Source organism: Mobula birostris, chromosome 19 (assembly GCF_030028105.1).
Source record: "Mobula birostris isolate sMobBir1 chromosome 19, sMobBir1.hap1, whole genome shotgun sequence".
NCBI lineage: Eukaryota > Metazoa > Chordata > Chondrichthyes > Myliobatiformes > Myliobatidae > Mobula > Mobula birostris.
The window spans coordinates 17,337,867-17,355,860 of NC_092388.1; positions in this window are offsets into that span (position 1 = coordinate 17,337,867).

Below are 17,994 nucleotides of genomic sequence, written 5' to 3' on the forward strand. Positions count from 1 at the left end.
CAACCTTGGGTCTACGGTCCCCTTGCTTAATGGTAATGGTTCATGACATTTAAAAAATGTTGGGAACCCCTGTTCTAAACAGTAAAGGTCGTGAGTTTGACAGATATTTAAAGAAGCCTGTGCAAGTTGCTGCAGTGTATTCTGTAGCTAGTACAGAGTGGAACCAAGATGTATTTGTGATGGAAGGAATAATCGTTTATAGTAATTGAAGGGAGGTGACTTAAGCAAGGTTGCTTTGTTTCAAATGGTAGTTATTGTTCATTCAGCTCATTCAGCAAAGAGAAAGTATTTTACCACACTCCTGACATGTGGCTTAAAGATGGTTGAAAGATTCTGAAGAGACAATGAACCATTTCCTTTGGAAGAGAACCCAGCTTCTGCAGACAAAGTATTTACAGCATATTGATGGTGTAATTTATGTTTTAGGGATAGTTGCGAGTTTGGTAACAGTAAAGTTCTTGAAAAGTTAGCCAGAGTCTTTCATGTAATAGACAATCATCATCTGTCACGTTTTGTGTTTCATTTCAGTCTAGCCTGATTACTACCAAAGTCTTGCTGTATCTCAGTGTTTCATTTTGGTGCTTTGGTCAATGGTAACGAAGGATAAGCTTTATAGATCATTATTTCTTTTCCTGCACAACAATATTGCATCAATTTGTACAAAAGAGATCAGGTATCAAGTGCTGAGACTGCTGGTCAATTGTTTATTTTTGTTTGAGCAGAGGGAGTGGGAACAAGACTAGCTGTTGTAAAGTGGTGGTAGGGTTAATTACTGAATCTAGAAAATAAGTGTGTAAGATGCATGCTGTTTTTTTGATGTGTCACTACAAACTAATTTATTATTCACTCAAGTAAACCAAGTGTATACCTATGTCAAAATTATCATTTAAATGTTGTTATGGTCAAGTATGCTGCTATAATACCTTTCCCGCAAAAAATATTAATATTTATAATGCAAAAGTAAAATTAAATCACCAACTAGCTCTAATTTATTGAGTGAAACTATGGTCAATAAATTATCTCTGAAATGGACATCTAATTTAATTGCATTTCATTTGAACTACACGGTCATATTGTACTTCCTACTTGTTACATATATTATTTCTGGTTTGCAATTAGGAAGTTTCTTAACTGATCACAAGGTATTCATCAGCAATACAGTAACAGATACTGATTGTCATCTCAGCAAAATTCATGCTTATCGATCAGAACACTAAAAGCTTAATGATAATGCATTTCTAATACCGCTTGCATTTCTTGTGCAAGATGAATTTTCAGTCTTCATTTTAGTTTCTAACACAAAACAAAGCTATGTGAGATTTTTTTTAAGGACAAATATCAATTAGTCTAAGTCTATCACTTGATGGACATTGTGAATTCAGGAAAAGGTACAACTTGTTGGATTCTGACCACCAGAATTCTTTTATTACTTCAGATTAGGATTGTAAAAATTAAAGAGAAAATCTTTTATGTATCATAAATAAAATCGGTCTTGAATGGAGAGATGGAGTGAAAGCCCACTGATCTGGATTCAATATTTGAAATAGAATACATTCCTGGATTTCAACATTGAAAAAAATAGCTGTTATTGTTCATTTTTATTAGAATAGATATATCTGTATCTTTTGCACACAACAAATAAATTAAGATCTGCAGCATTAAAGATTTCATTTGGATATTCTAAAGATACAGCCTTTTCATACTATGTTTTAGTTCCCGAGTGTGTTGACTCGTATTCCAATGCAGTTCACAGTGTCCTGCCAATACCTTCAGCTATCTATGTGCCAAAGGGACAGCTGTCATGTGTGCCATAACTGGCAGACCATTGAAACACAGTGGCCATCATGCATGATCCAGAAAATGTCCTCCACCAGCTCTTGCATACATTTATTTCCAGCATCAACAAAAATATACAAGTTAGGAAAGGAACTCCAATAGATTTCTCCCCACTCAAAGTAAAACCATTGAAACACTCACACTGGAACCCTGTCTCCATTTAATAAAGGAAGCTTCACTTTTTGATAAAACATAGGATTTTTTTTTTATTATTGGACTGTACATCTTACATTTCATATTTCCTAATAGGAAAACACAAACTTACCTTAACTCAAATCTCCTTAAGCAGTCTCCATCGATCTTTGGAGCATTTCTGATCTACTTTCAAAGCTACTTATCCTTTGTCCCATATCCCTCAAAATGTTTCTCTGAAAATATTTATAAATCTTGATCTCGGAAGATTTACTTTATCTAAGCATTTATAACTTCATGACATTAGCAATATGCAATGCAAGGAATTCATATTCAGTGAAAAAAGAAGGTGGGTCAAAAAATGCCATTGGAAAAGAGAATTAATTGGCTCATAACATGGACTGCAGATTCATTATTGCCCATTATATTTCACTCCAGTGCTTGAGACCAATTTCACTCCCAGATCAGATGAAGGGCCTCAGCCCAAACGTTGACTGTGCACTTCGCTCTATGGATGACATCTGAACCAGGAAGTTCCACCAGCATTTTGTATGTTGCTCCAAATTCCAGCATCTGCAGTCGTCCCTATCTCCCCCCTCACCCGTGTTTTATACAGATTGCCCACTTAATTAATATGGCGAATACACAATGATCATCACACAATAATAGAAAATGCAAACATTCAAACAAACTTTCTAAAAGAATGCTGGTAATCGCACTTTTCCAATATACGGAGAAGATGATTAAACTGCCTTGTCAGAACAAGTGACTGGAAAATCTGCTCCTCATATATATTCAGTAATCCAACAAGTTGAAAGAAGCAGAGAATCTTCTCAGTAGATTGGAGCTGATAAACTGCACACACATCTTTGAACCTGTGCGGTAGCATTAAGGTATGTCAGTATGTTTTATTTCTGCTGGCTGTTGTTTCCTTACATTAATCCAATGTGTTACCTGCCATTTGACAGGCTGATCTCAAATCTCACACTCTTACATCTGAATATGGACTACTTACGAAAGAAGGTTCGTCCTCTAGGTCATAGATGCATGTACCTAATGACCTAGTCAAGCAGAAATGCCATGTGATGGCCCTGGCAAGTGTCAGTGCTTGGCCTGCACATACAAGTAAGAGATGATTTATTGGTTAAGAGTGTGCTGTCGCCATTTGAGAAAGTACACTTGAGACAAATGCAAGAATAGCTCAGCAAGCATTTGAAGTTTAAAGAAGCAGAGAATCTTCCACAGCTAATCGTGCCAATGCTTCAAATTTGAAGAGACAACATGAAAACATATGAATCAGAATCAGAATCAGGTTTAATATCACCAGCATATGTTGCGAAATTTGTTGTCTTTGTAGCAGCAGTACAATGTAATACATAATAATAGAGAAAAAAACAACATCAAATTCAATCAGTGTATATATAAAGTAGTTAAATTAAATAAGTAGCGCAAAAAAGGAAAATTAAAATTAAAAAAATGTCGTGAGGAAGTGTTCAGGGGTTCAAAGTCCATTTAGAAATCAGATGGCAGAGGGGAAGAAGCTGTTCCTGAATCGCGCCTCTTCGGGCTCTTCCACCTCCTTCTTGATGGTAAGAATGAGAGCAGGGCATGTCCTGGGTGTTGGGGTCCTAAATGATGGATGCTAACATTTTGGAGCATCACTCCTTGAAGGTGTCCTGAATACTACAGAGGCAAATGCCCAAAACTGAGGTGATTATGTTTAAAAGTCTGCAGATTATTTTGATCCCGTGCAGAAGCACCCTTTGCCCATATCGGACGGTGATGCAGCCAATTGGAACACTCTCCATGGTACATCTGTAGACATGAATTGAAACAAAGCAGATCATATATTTGTGGTGAATCTTTGATTATATGATAAGTATTAAAACCTATAAAAAGTATCTGTAGAGACACAGATTCAAAAGATTTTTTAAAAGATTAAGATTAGCTTTTAACTACCACTTGTACATTGAAACCTACAGTGAAATACATTTTCTTACATCACATCAAATCAGTGAAGATTGTGCTGGACAACTTGCAAGTGTCTTCCGGCGTAAACATTTCATGTCCAAAGCTCACAACCCTTATCCCATACATCTTTGCAATGTGGAAGGAAACGGGAGAACTTTGAGGAAAACCACACAGTCATGGGGAGAACATACAAACTCCTTACAACAGTGGTGAAATCAAAACTGGATATTTACAGCTCGCTGCTCAAAAGTGTTGTGGTAACTGCTACACTACAGTGCCACATAAGGCAATTCTCCCAAAGCAAATCTATTTATTCAGTCAAATAGATCAAGGGGGTACCAGGTCAGTTTTTAACTCTTACTGAATTCAGTCAGGCCATCAGTAGATGCACCATACACTCTTAGGGATGACAGTGTTATTAGCTTAACTCCTTCATCCAAGGAATATGAGCGATTTTAATTCTCAAGGTGACGCCAGCTCTCAAGGTGCACAATGTGAGGGGTTTAACTTGCTTCTGCTCAATAGGCTAGGGCTAGTTGGGGTTGTTGGGGGTTGTTGGGATGGCATAGCTGGAAGGGCCAGAAGGACTATTCCACACTGCGTTTTAAAAAATAGCATTGCTTTTGGGTGTTTGCAAGTTTCATTTCTGGCATCTAACATATGAACTTTCTTTGCCTCTTATCAGTTCACTTATGCCTCTTTCTAACTACACCCATCAATCTTTCAACATGCTCCAATGTTTTAACAGTTTCCAGTTTCTTTCTGTTTGTTCCCATGTGGGCATCCCTTCTCTCTACTCCTTCATTGCCATTCACAGCACAAGAGCTTTCCACTTCCTCCTGGAATGAAATCCAAAGTAGTCCCCAAGTCCCAGCCCTTACAGGACCAAACTTGCTTTTGCATCAAATGTTGATCACTTTCTTCTTTGAATCTTCTCACTGCCTCCTAATAACATGTTTTGCTACAGACACCCACACGGATCCTAAGTATGACTTTCATCTGCTTGATACATGTCACAATCCATTCCTGTAAAAACCTGCAACCAAGACATGCCAGAAGCAATGAAATTCATTGTTGTAATGGGTTTTTGTGGCTTCAGATCTTACCAGTAATATCAATAATAGCTCACAATTACTAGTAGTTCTGTGAAAATGGGATGGAGTCAAAGAGATTCATGCATGGAAGTAGGCTCTTTGGCACATCACATCCATATTGACCTTCAGGCATGCATTTATATTAATTCTCCTCCAGCCTATGTTATTCTCCCCGCAGTTCCATCAACTGCCCCAAAATTCTTCAACTTACCCGCACTTAAGGGGCAATTTACAGTGCCCCATGCAGTCATTGGAAAAAGAGAAAAGCCTACACAGACAGAAGCAGAGATCAGAATTGAAGCTGAGTCACTGGAGATGTGAGGCAGTAGTACTTCATGAATTTGAGTGTAATCCTCTTCTCTCTGTTATTTCAGTATGTTAGTATGTGTGCTACCAATCTGAGGTATGTGTAATTCTCTTCTTAGGTGTAAGCAAGCTCACCTCTGATAAGCAGGCAAAGCAGTCAAATTTTTTTGAAAGCTCCTCAGCAAAGTTCAAAGTTTAAAGAACCTCTACAATCAAAGTGTGCATAAATTATACAACCCTGAGATTTGTCTCCTTACAGGCAGCCACAAAACAAGAAAACCAGAAGAACCCATTAAAGAAAGACCAACAAGCACCCAATATGCAGGAGGAGAGAGAGAAAAAAACACAAATTGTGCGAACAATAAAAAGCAAGCAACAGCATTCAGAACTGTATACTGTGGTGTTACTGTCATGTGCTCAAGCTATTCACCAATACAAAGACCAACAAATCTGTGCCCTTGCCTAAAATATAATGATGGCGAAAGGCTTTTAGAGCCTACAACAACAGAAGCAGGCTCTTCGGCCTACCTCATCCCTGCTGAACTCTTAATCTGCCTTATTATACCCAGGCTGGCTATAACTCAGCTATTATAAGTCAGTGTGCTGGTGTCATCATACTTTAGTAATGCTCTGGACAGATCCGTGACTTCTTGGGGAGCATGTCTATTCTCTGTATCAAAGGTACATTTGATGTCAGAGAAATGTATACAATATACATCCTGAAATGCTTTTTCTTAGCAACCATCCATGAAAATGGAGGAGTGCCCACAAAGAATCAATGTCAGTTAAATTTTAGAACCCCAACATCCCCCTCCCAGCTCACCTCCCTCCCGTGCGTAAGCGGCAGCAAGCAACGATCCCCGCTCCCCCCACCAGCAAAAAAAAACATCGGCACCCACCACCGAGCACTTAAGCGTGCAGCAAAGCAACAGCAAAGACACAGACTTGCAGTACCCCAAAGACTGCTCATTCACCTGCTATTCGATATACCACATGCTCTCTCCCTGAATAGGGAGAAAGAAGTGTCTTCATTTCACAGTGGTTAGTTCGCAAAAGCCAGAGCCATCAAATTCCGTCGTGGGGTTTTGTTTCCTGGTCAATTTAGTGATCATTCATTATCATTGCCCTCTTTGCATCATCCATATTGTGAGGTGAGAATAAGGTGTCAGGTTAGGCCGTCCTTGTTTGCAGCCATGTGTCATACTTTTAAACAGAAGTGACAGGGCAAACGTTATTCCAATAATAGCTGCTGATTTGTCAGATATTTTGACTATTAATTTGCACTTAGCTTCCAGTCCTGACATAATAAGCATGTTTTATATGGTCAGGAATCAAGAAAGAATGAAGGCCTTATATTAAAATATTTGGATTGGCTTGTTCTGTCAGTACATTCAGATATGGCCCAAATGTGGAGAGAGAAAGAGACACTGAAACAGGTCGATAGTTCACAGACTTAAATGTGAACAGGGTTTTGAAGGAAAGGAAAACAATAAATACTCAGCCAAATAGGGCTGTTATCTAAAACTCTCAAATGGAAAACTAGATGCCAACATTGCGGCTGAAAGTAATATCTAAATATAAAACAGATACCACTAGTCTTCAGTGTCAGTTGACTTGACAGTCCACTTTCTCATGCAAGGCAGGCAGCGTAACTTTGCTGTGCTTTGCACAAGTCTCAACAAGCACTACAATGAAAAGAAAGGAGTTAAGTACCGCCATAATAAAATAATAATTAGCTGACATGTGCATATTCATGAACACAATTACCAAATCTGCTGCGCTGCCAAGTCTTTGGTTGTTAGGTGTCCTTTTTCTCAGTATTGGTTTGAAAGCTTCTCCAATATGAGTACCGGTAGCTCTAAACTAGCTGCACGAAATTTGGTCTCCTCAAACCAAATTCTACCCCCGAAACTGCTGATCTCCTGGGATTATCATGCACGACAGACCCTGGAGTTTACAGAGAACGGTGCAAGAAAAGACCATCCAGTGAGCAGCAGTTCTGTGGATGAAAATGCCTTGTTAATGAAAGAGGTCAGAGGAAATTGGCCAGACTGGCTCAAGCTGACAGAAAGGTGACACTACTCAAATAACTATTTAATAGAGTTGGAAATAGTGAAGGAGAGTTGGAAGGTGGGTACTGAAAAATGGCAGAATAAAATGGCTGTTATATGCAATTAAGATGGTGAGGTGATAGGACTATTTACAAGACCCCCAATAACTGTCACAAAACTACATTCTGAAGCAGTGAAACACTTAGCGGGCAGAGGGGACATTAAATAAGTAGTAATGTGACAGTAGAATCAATAACAAATAGATAATGATACCTTCAATTTCTCTGTAATTAACTGGCATTATTCCAATGAAATAATTGGCAGGGATAAACACTATTTGTAATGCGAGTCCAAATATGCAACCTACACCAGAGTGCTGAGACATACACTCAGTGGCCACTTTATTAGGTACCTCTTGTACCTAATAAGTTGTCAGTTGAGTGTATGTTTCTGGTCTTTTACTGCTGTAGTAGCCCACCTATTTCAAGATTCAACGTGTTGTGCATTCAGAGATGCTCTTCTGAGCATCACTGTTGTAATGCATGGTTATTTAAGTTACCGTCACCTTCCTGTCAGCTTTGAACCAGTCTGGCCATTCTCCTCTTACCTCTCTTATTAACAAAGCATTTTCACCCACAGAACTGCCATTCACTGGATCTCTTTTTTTTTGTTTTTGGCACCATTCTTTGTAAACTCCAGAGTCTGTTGTGCATGAAAATCCCAGGAGATCAGCAGTTTCTGAGATACTCAAACCACCCTCAGTGGCACCAACAAACCTTCCACAGTTAAAGTCACATCTTTTCCCCCATTCTGATGTTGGGTCTGAGCTAGCACGGAACCTCTTGACCATATCTGTATGCTTTTGTTCATTGAGTTGCTGACACGCAATGGGCTGATGAGATATTTGCAGTAATGAGCAAGTGAAAAGGTGTACCTAATAAAGTAGCCACTGTGTGTATTACTTTTGTTTGTTTCTTTAGTCACAACATGAATCTTTGGGCATTTAGTGTTTTGAAAAAAAAATATTCATTAACTTAGTGGGTGGTTGGCATCCATCTGTCTTGAAGGACAATGGTTGATGATCATCAGAAACCTGGGCGGAAGGTATGGAGATCCTGAGATGCCCGTTGTCAAGATTCCTCTCTTGGCCTTATCAGTGTAGTCCAAATGAAAGCTTATGAAGGAATATGTTTGGCACCAAGAGCTGTCGGAAGGATGTTCAATCACATCCAGCTGCCTTAGGAGCTCCACTTTGAATATGCTGTCTGAGTTTACTCCCGCAGCCTTTGTCTCTCCTGTAGCTGCCCACAAGGCAGTGGGGCTATTTACCCACAGCTGGGGATCTGGCCCACGAGCACCAGGGCATGTCCACACGTCCGTGGGCCTGCGTTCTACATGTGCAGGGGCCAGACCTCCTCCCCATCCTCTGTAGTTCAACCCGAGTCTGAAAGGAGTTCAGTTTTCATGTGTTGTCAGTGAGGAGGCACTACATGAGGCTTGCTGTTGGAGAGGCTATGTCCTGCAGGAAGCAAATTACACACTCAGCTCTCCTTTTCGTGAGACTGCTAGCCAGCGGTGAAAGCTGAAAGCAACAAGCACCACCCACTATACTACCACACTAGACGCATCACAGCAACCATTTTGACACCAGTAAGATTGCATGAATTATACTTGTTACACCAGAATAATATGGAAAATAATATGGATAATAAAGTTCAGCATTTCAATACTTCTCTTGGAAAGACCATATTAAAAGGGGATACGTGTTAAAGAGAGGAAGACTAATATTAGATCACCAACTGAAATTAAAGTGGAAATTGCAATGTGTGATTAAAGTACAAGAATTGTGTCTGATGCAAAGATCAACTAAACTCTATTCTGTTGCTCATTTTTCCGACTCCTGCATATGACAAAGGCTAGCCACAGTATTAATTATCTTATTGCAGTCATATGGTTCTCCATTATGAATTTCTAGTGCTACTCAAAACTGAACTAGATTACTAAAAGCCAGTCTGGACGTCATTTTGAGATGTTAAAGAAAGGCATTATGGGGCAGCTCCATGTTTTATCTGGCACTGCAGCAGAGGTTTTGGTGGAGGATTTGCAAGGTGGGAGAGTGGTCCTGTATCTGCATTGGACCATATGCATGCTCAGTAGGGAGGGGAGCTCATTCTAGGAGAGGCTCCAAGGACCTCGGAAACTTGGAACAACATTCAATGATTTCTCGGATTCACAAGTTCAGTGAATCCTAATTTTAATTTCAGATTCAAACATCCCACACTCACTATCCTCAAACACTACTCCCTGGTTCACATCCTTTCATTAACCTATAAAGAACCATCATCAGTCAGCATTTGAACCTAGAATTCCAGTCTCCCTCACACACTGAGCACTGCATAAGCCATAAATCCATGCATTAGGGGTCTTTGGTGACATACCAAGTGTCCTGAAACTCGTTACAGGTTGCTCTACAAAAGAGCTTCAACACAATTACTTTGTGCAGCAGTCATTTGCAAAGTGGATGATGTAAAATGGCTGGCAGCATCCACTGAATGGCAAAATAGAGATACCTCTACTTCACAGCCTGAAGCTGTGGTTTGAATGGAGCAGGCTTTATAGACACTGTCAGCAGCAGTAGGAGTGGAACCTTCGAAAATGCTGACCTTTGCACATATAATCTATTCAATATCACTGCCATATGTGGTGAAATTTGTTGTTTTGCAGCAGAAGTACATTGCAATATATAATAATAAAAAATATAAGTTACAATGACAAATATGTATATTTAAAATATATAATTAAATAAGCAGTGCACAAAAGATAACAGAAAAATAAAAAAGTAGTAAGGTAGTCTACATGGGTTCATTGTCCATTCAGTAATCTGATGTCAGAGGGGAAAAAACAAGTCCTGGGTGATGGATTCCTTAATGGCAAATGCTGCTTTTTTGAGGCATCGCCTTCTGAAGATGTCCTTGATGCTGGGGAGATGAGTGCCCATAATGGAGCTGGCTGAGTTTATACCTTTCTGCAGCTTTTTCTGATCCCGTGCAGTGGTCCCTCCATAACAGACAGTGATGGAACCAGTTAGAGTACGCTCCATGGTACACCTGTCAAAATTTGCAAGTGTCTTTGGTGACATACTATGTCTCCGCAAACTCCTAATGAAATATAACCAGTGTTGTGCCTTGTTTGTAATTGCATTAATAGGTTTTGCTCAGGATAGACCTTCAGAGATGTTGATACCCAAGTGTGCATAGACAGCCATAATCCTACCATATAAAATACAGCTGTTATAAAAAAGATCTGCAATCCATTGGGCAGTATAACAGAACAAGAGAAGACAATGAAAACATATTATTACTTGATTTAACCCTGCAAGTGCCAGTACAGATATCGAATTCTACAATTTCATAATGCTTATGCATAAGTAAAATTAAATTAAGAAAGAAGTTTTAACTTTTATGTCATTTCCTCCACTCATTTATTACATTTAACAAAAACTCAAGAACATCTTGATGTGCAGCTACTTTGCATCATCGTTTCTGCAATTAGACGGAGAAGCCAATGAGTGTGACATGTGTATAAGTAAGTGTATAGTGTATGGGTAGAGTGAGTGGGTATGAAAATGGATACGGTAAAGAAATGGTTAACAAGTAGGAATTTATGTTGTTGGGCAGATTGACTAAATAAGGAGAGAACTATATATTTATGCCCCTGGTATACTGGATGACAATACATGAAAACAAGCTAAAAATGCTGATTTGTGTAAAAGCAATCAATTACCTTGTCTCTAAAAATGTTTTTCACATTGTTTGATTGTGGGACCTGCAGGTATGAAGGATGTATGTTGGCTTAATACATGACCAGGACTTGAAATTGGCCCAAGTTGGGGTTGTGTAGGTGTTGGATTGGATGCTTGGCCCCTTCCAGCTATACTGGGAGGTGGTGATAGTGCTATAAAGGTGAGCAAGTTCTTCCTTGGGCAGACCGCTTGCCTGGGTCCCACCTTCGGGCCGAGCAGCTGAACCGGCACCAAGGACCTCCACTCTAGCCAGTCCACGGTCGGTCACCTGCTTCAGGGATCACACAGACGTTGCTAAGTATACTCGGTGGTGTAGACTATGAGGGGTTGCTTAAGTTAGCCCTACCTATTAGTGGTGTAGCTAGTGTACAATATAAAGCATTTCTCGCAACTCTCTATTTTCTTCTCTGTATTAACAATAAAGGTGGGTTTTGAAGGAACCATTGAGTTTGGGTCCTTTTGTTCAAGCAAAACCAAATAGTTGCAGCATCCACTTGTTACGGTTATTCTATTTAAATATTAGATTTGCGGAACAACGTATTAAAATTTTACCACAATGCAACCTAATGCCAATATTTTGATGCTTCTGGACTTCCTATAATAAAGTTTGGTGTGATTAGTGAAAGCAGAATTTAAAAAGAGTTTTAATGTTGAATTTCAAATGCAGTAAAAATCATAAAGAGCACAACATTTATTTTGGCAGGAGGTTCAGATGGGATGGACCCCTTGCCTTGTTCCCTTTTTCAGGCTAAGTCCTGGTGAAGGGTCTTGGCATGAAACATCCACTATTTATTCCTGTCCAGAAATGCTGCCTAACCTGCTGACTCCCTCAAGCAGTGTGTTACTCTGGATTTCCAGCGTCTGCAGAATCTGTTGTGTTCTAGTTCTCCTTTTTCATGTCTTATTTTTCTGAACTAAATATTTGGGAAAATACTCCCATCAACAACACATAACCATTTAATTCAGAAACAAAAACCATTTTTTTTTCAAATAAAATTTCTTTACACTTCATAACATGTGGAACACACCATAAAACATAAAGGAGTAAAACCCATTTGACAAAGAGAAGGAAACCAAGTGGGACTGATAAATTTGTAGGCATTTTGTGTAATATATTATACAACATAACAAACCGTAATCATTAAAGTATAGAGATGCTTCTGCCAATTAAGTTTAGAGTAGCAATATCCAAATGTTGCAGAATATACCTTTACGAGGAATCAGTCATAATATCAGTAGTCAGTGGATGCCTCGGGTTTTAATCACAGTTACACTCACAAATGAAACCATAAAGCGATCGTCTAGTACAAAATAATGGGATGAGATGTAAAAAACAATAATGTTAACAGTAAATCATATTAAGTCTCTTTAAGTCCCTTATATGCATTTACTGGATAACTAGGTCAGAACAATATTATCTTAATTGATTTTTCAAAAGAATCCTGACAGAAATATGTCAATGCATGAATATTTCTTCATGCATCATTAAAGCAAGATTGGCTTTTAACAAAAGAAGAACCCTTTGCAGAATTGATTCTTGCTTCAGGCTGCCTGCAAGTAAGTGTATTACATAAAAATCTATACAGGATATTAAAACAACACTGCTCCGCAAGACAGTTACAATTAAAAACTGACACCCATACCACTATGTCTACTACAGTAGATTGCCAGCGAGCACGATTAAGATCTTGAAGACATCTATAATCAATGTATGAATGCATTTTAGGCTATTGTTTAAGCTTATGGAAGGCTTTTTAATGGGTTGGCAGGGGTCATGATGCTGTGTCTCTACAGTGTAAAAAAAAACATTTGGGCAGTGGAGCTTTTCATCATTAATATGAACTGAGAGTTGGAAGCAATTCTACTGGGCAGTCTAGAAGATACAATCTCATCCAATGGTATATCAACCTGCATATTGTACTCTATTCATTCTCCAGATGTATGTATTGTTGGCAAAACCAACCTTCATTGCCCATGCCTTGTTCACCTGATGAAATGAAGTGAGAAATTTTCTTTAATTATTGAAATCCAGGCGATTGAAGACCCTTCACCACAATGTGCTCTGAAACATCAGTATGTCTAATTTAGCAGCGTAAAGAGGTGGCCTTCCTCTACATCGGTGAGACCCGATGTGGATTTCTGGGTTTGCTTCACTGAGCACCTTCGGTCCATTTGGCACAATAGATGGGCTTGCACTTTGGTCATTTTCATTCCCATTCCCACATGTCGGTCCATGGACTCCTCTACTACCTCAATAAGGCCACTCTCAAGCTATAGGAGCAACATCTCGTATTCTATCTGGGTAGCCTCCAACATAATGGCAAGAACAGTATTTCTCTAGCTTTCGGTAACTTCACCCCCACTCCCATTTTCTCTCTTTTACCACTCTCCATTCTGGCTCCGCTATTATTCCTTCTCCTCACCTGCCCATCTTCTCCCTCTGGTGCCTCACCTCCTCCCTGTCTCGCATGGTTCCCTCTCCACTCTTATCAGCATCCTTCTTCTTCATCCTTTTACCTCTTCTACCTATCACATCCCGGCTTCTCATTTCCCGCCCCCCCCCCAACATATCCACCTTCCCCCTCACCTAGTTTCACCCATCACTTGCAAGATTGTACACCTTTCTCTCCTCTTTCCTTCTTATTCTGACTTCTTCTCCCTTCCTTTCCAGTCCTGATGAAGAGTCTCAGTGAAGCGTTGACTGTTTATTCCTCTCCATAGATGCTGCCTTACTTGCTGAGTTCTTCCAGCATTTTGTGTGTGTTGACATATCAGGACAAGAACACCTTTATTTATAGTATTCCTTTAATAATTAATAATCCATGCCCCCTTTATCTAACAAATGTAATATCATATTTTGTCATATAAACCATCGTTTGAAGTGACAAATTAGAGAAATTGTTACGATTTTCTTCTATTACAGCTAATAAATAAACCAGGAAACTGCCTTTGATATTCAAACACAGCATGGTACATAATGGTGAATGCAATTGCTTTTCAGCATCAGCGATTGCCAGTTGGGTTTTATTTCTCACCACTCTCTAAAAGGAGTTTGCATGTTCTCTCCTTGACCATGTGGATTTCTTCTGGGTGCTCTGGTTTTCTCCCACATTTCCAAGATATCCAAGTTAGGTATGGTAAATTGTAGGTAACCTATGTTGGCACCAGAAACATAGTGACTTCTTCCCCTTTCCTTTCCAGTCCTGATGAAGAGTGTCAGTGAAGCGTTGACTGTTTATTCCTCTCCATAGATGCTGCCTGACTTGCTGAGTTCCTCCAGCATTTTGTGTGTGTTGACACCTGTGAGCTGCCCGAGAACATTCCCGATGCAAGACTCGCATTTCACAGTATATTTTGATACTTTGATGCACTGTGCAGGTGATGCATAAAGCTAATCTAATTTCAAAACAGAATCATGCTTCACCCATTTGCAAAACCTTCATAAACCAAACATTTCAATTGAGGCAATAAACCATTTAATCCAAATGAGTTAATTTCATATGCTAAAATATTAGAGAAAGGGCTATTTTTGGAAAGTTAATAACATTAACTGAAATTTCCAGGTTATTATAATACATTCCCCATGAAAAATTGCAGACAGTTAACGGAGAGAAGAAATCAAGTTCAGCAACAAATTTTTATTTTCTGAACTTTCTTATCATTGTTTGTGGTCTTAGTAATAGCTTAGTCTAAGAAGATATTGTTTTGAATACACTACAGAGATTTAAACAAAAATTACATATAAATGTGTGTTCTTAAACAAGTATGGGTATACGTCATTCACTTGAAATTGTATTCTTAATTATGTCCTTTTCTTAATCTAGGGTTTTCGGGCTATATTCAAGGATGAAACCTGAGTCAATGGTCAAATGATGCAGTTTTACCAACTTTTCAACTGATTCTTCAAATTAATTTTAACTTTAAGAGAAATTTGGGTAAGTACATAGAAGGGAGGGATGTGGAGGGGTCAATGGGACTAGGCAGAACAACAGTTCACCAGAGACTAGATGGGACAAAGGGCCTGTTTCAGTGATGTATTACTTGATGACTCAATGTTGTTTTGTATTTGGGTCCCACTCTGGTTTGCAAATTATCCTGTATATTACCAACACCATAGTTGTAATTTCCAAACTAAGCAACAGAAGGGAAAGTAATTGAAACAGTCCTGGGCCAAGGATATTAATCTGTAAAACTGTGGAAAACTTCTTGAGATTTCTCATAACTGACCTTCAAACATCATAATTATCTTCCACTGTATGAGGAGAGTTTACCCTTCAATTGCATTGACTTCAACTTTATGAAGACCTTTTGATGTCACTGTGACTGGAATTCAATTCTCCTTTTCCCTTGTTCCATTCAAATTGTCATCAGATATGGAATTTTTTAATTTTGGTGAGACCTAGACTGTGAATCACTGAACAGTTTATTAGTAAGTGTCAATTGATAGGACTGTTAGCAACATCTATTTGCTGCTAATTGATAGTAAACTGATATTGTAATTAGCTAGATTAGATATTGGCCTTTTACATTGAAGCAGATTGCTATGATGATATAATCATCATGTAATAAAGAAAACAATGCAGACAGTAATAATTATGCATTTCACAAGGTTATTAAATTACAACCTAGAAATTCTAATGCTCTCTAAATAGAGCAGTAGCTAGTCAAAATAGAGGCATATCTACAAATGTATCAATCGTGAGCTGTTTGCTGTAAATTACAGGAAGGAGTCAGTTGATGCTAAATAGGCAACACACATTTTCAGAACGTTTGCCTAAATATGGTTTGAATGGTAGCATGGTTCTTGCTGTGCTTTAGAAAGACTAAAAAATGAAGAAGCAAAATCTGTTGTAACTCTTTGCTCTTTGTTCAGGCTGTCCACAGATTAATATTCACTGATTATTATTACCTTCTGAGAAAAATGACCATGAGGGAGGCATATAACATATGTGATTGAAGTAAGTATCACTGAGTCAGGCATGCTGATTTGGCCATTAAACTATTCTGAAAATATTGGACTTCAACTTCTCCAATTCACTTGAATGCTGTCGGCTGTGAGATGTGACATATATCCATGTCACTGGGAATGGAAAGGGTTTGGAGGGCACTGAATTCCACTTTGACAGAATATGAAAGTTAGTTCTAACCTGGCTGAGAAGCTGCATTCTGGTTGTATCGACATATTCATTGGCACAAAAGCCTTCTTTTAGAAGAAGGATCTCTTCAGACATTAGTCCATAGTCATGAGAATGCAGAAGTGATCCAGTGAAACCTCTAAGTACAGAATCTCCTACTCAAAACTTACCTGCTTCTTCTCTATTACTCTCCTCATTATTGTGTTCCATGCACCATGTCCTCATTTATGACATCCTCCTTGTCATACTGAAGGATTCGGATAGAAGCTTGATGGGTCCCTTCTCTTGATGGATGTGGGAGACCACAGCATTCAAACAGGACTTCTGAAAATCCAATTCTCTCCAGAAAATTTGCATAACCAACCCACCCATTCATCCATCAGCCTGCAAGTTATGAAGAACCTCTGTAAGTAGCACAGTTGTAAGTTTTATTCCGGTTACTAATCATCATACTCCCTATACATGACATTATCTGGATCATTGGAGCTTATACTGCATGAGGATACAAATCCTCTCTATATATTGGGGTGGCATAGTGGTGCAGAAGTTAGCATAACACTTTTCCAGTGCCAGCGACCCAGGTTCAATATCGCCACTGCCTGTAAGGAGTTTGTACTTTCTCTCCATGAATGCATGGGTTTCCTCCAGATGCTCCAGTTTCCTCCCATATTCCAAGTCCAAGTTCAAGTTCAACTTTAATTGTTGTTCAACCATGCATGAATACAGCCAAATGAAACAGTGTTACTCTGGGGCCAAAGTCCCAAACACAGTACCAACTGTCTCACACAAAGCGCAAGGCACAAAGAAAATAGCAAGCACAAATAGGATATCAGTAAAACACAGTCACACAAAAAAAATTATAGTCCAAGACACTGAGACCATGAATGTTGCAGAAATCTGCAATTGAAAACAATACAGCCTGTCTTCTGCCGAGCGAACACCGGGGGTAGCACTGACTTCAGTATGGACACAGCACCACACCGCCTCCACTGGAGCACACCGACTCCCATGCCTCCCTCCTGGGCAGCTATAAACAGGCAACACCACAGCTTGAGTCCTAGTCCTTGCAAACAACCAAAGACATCCGATTGGTAAGTTAATTGGTTACATGGGGGGTAATTGGGTGGCACAGGCTTGTTGGGCCAGAATGGCCTGTTACTGTCTGGATCTCTAAATTTTAAAGAATGCTTAAAAGCAACCCATGCGTATCCTCCTGCATTAACCCATTTGATGGATGCATGGATGCTGCACTAAAAATAAGTCTGTTGATATTTGCATATTAAAACAAAGGCAAATAAATCAGTGATAAACAATGCAGAATTTCAGGGTCCAACTTAAGGCCAATCTGTTATGCATCTGTGATAGGAGAAAGAAAGTCAGCCCCATGTTCTTTTTAATAATGAATTATTGCTGAAATCCAAGGCGTTACTTTGAAATGTGGATATTCGGCAAAAATTCACTTGCTTATTCTGTCAATCAACATTTGAGAAATCTTTATTTAAAGCTATTGTTCTTTGATGTAAGTATATAAACTGTACTTCAATATGCATGTATTAATAATTGGTATTAAGATAGAGCCCAAACTGTATAAAATGCAAAGTGGGAATGTACTGCTGGGGATAACCTTGTTTCTGCTTTTAAAAAGATTCATTTGTTTGAACTTAATA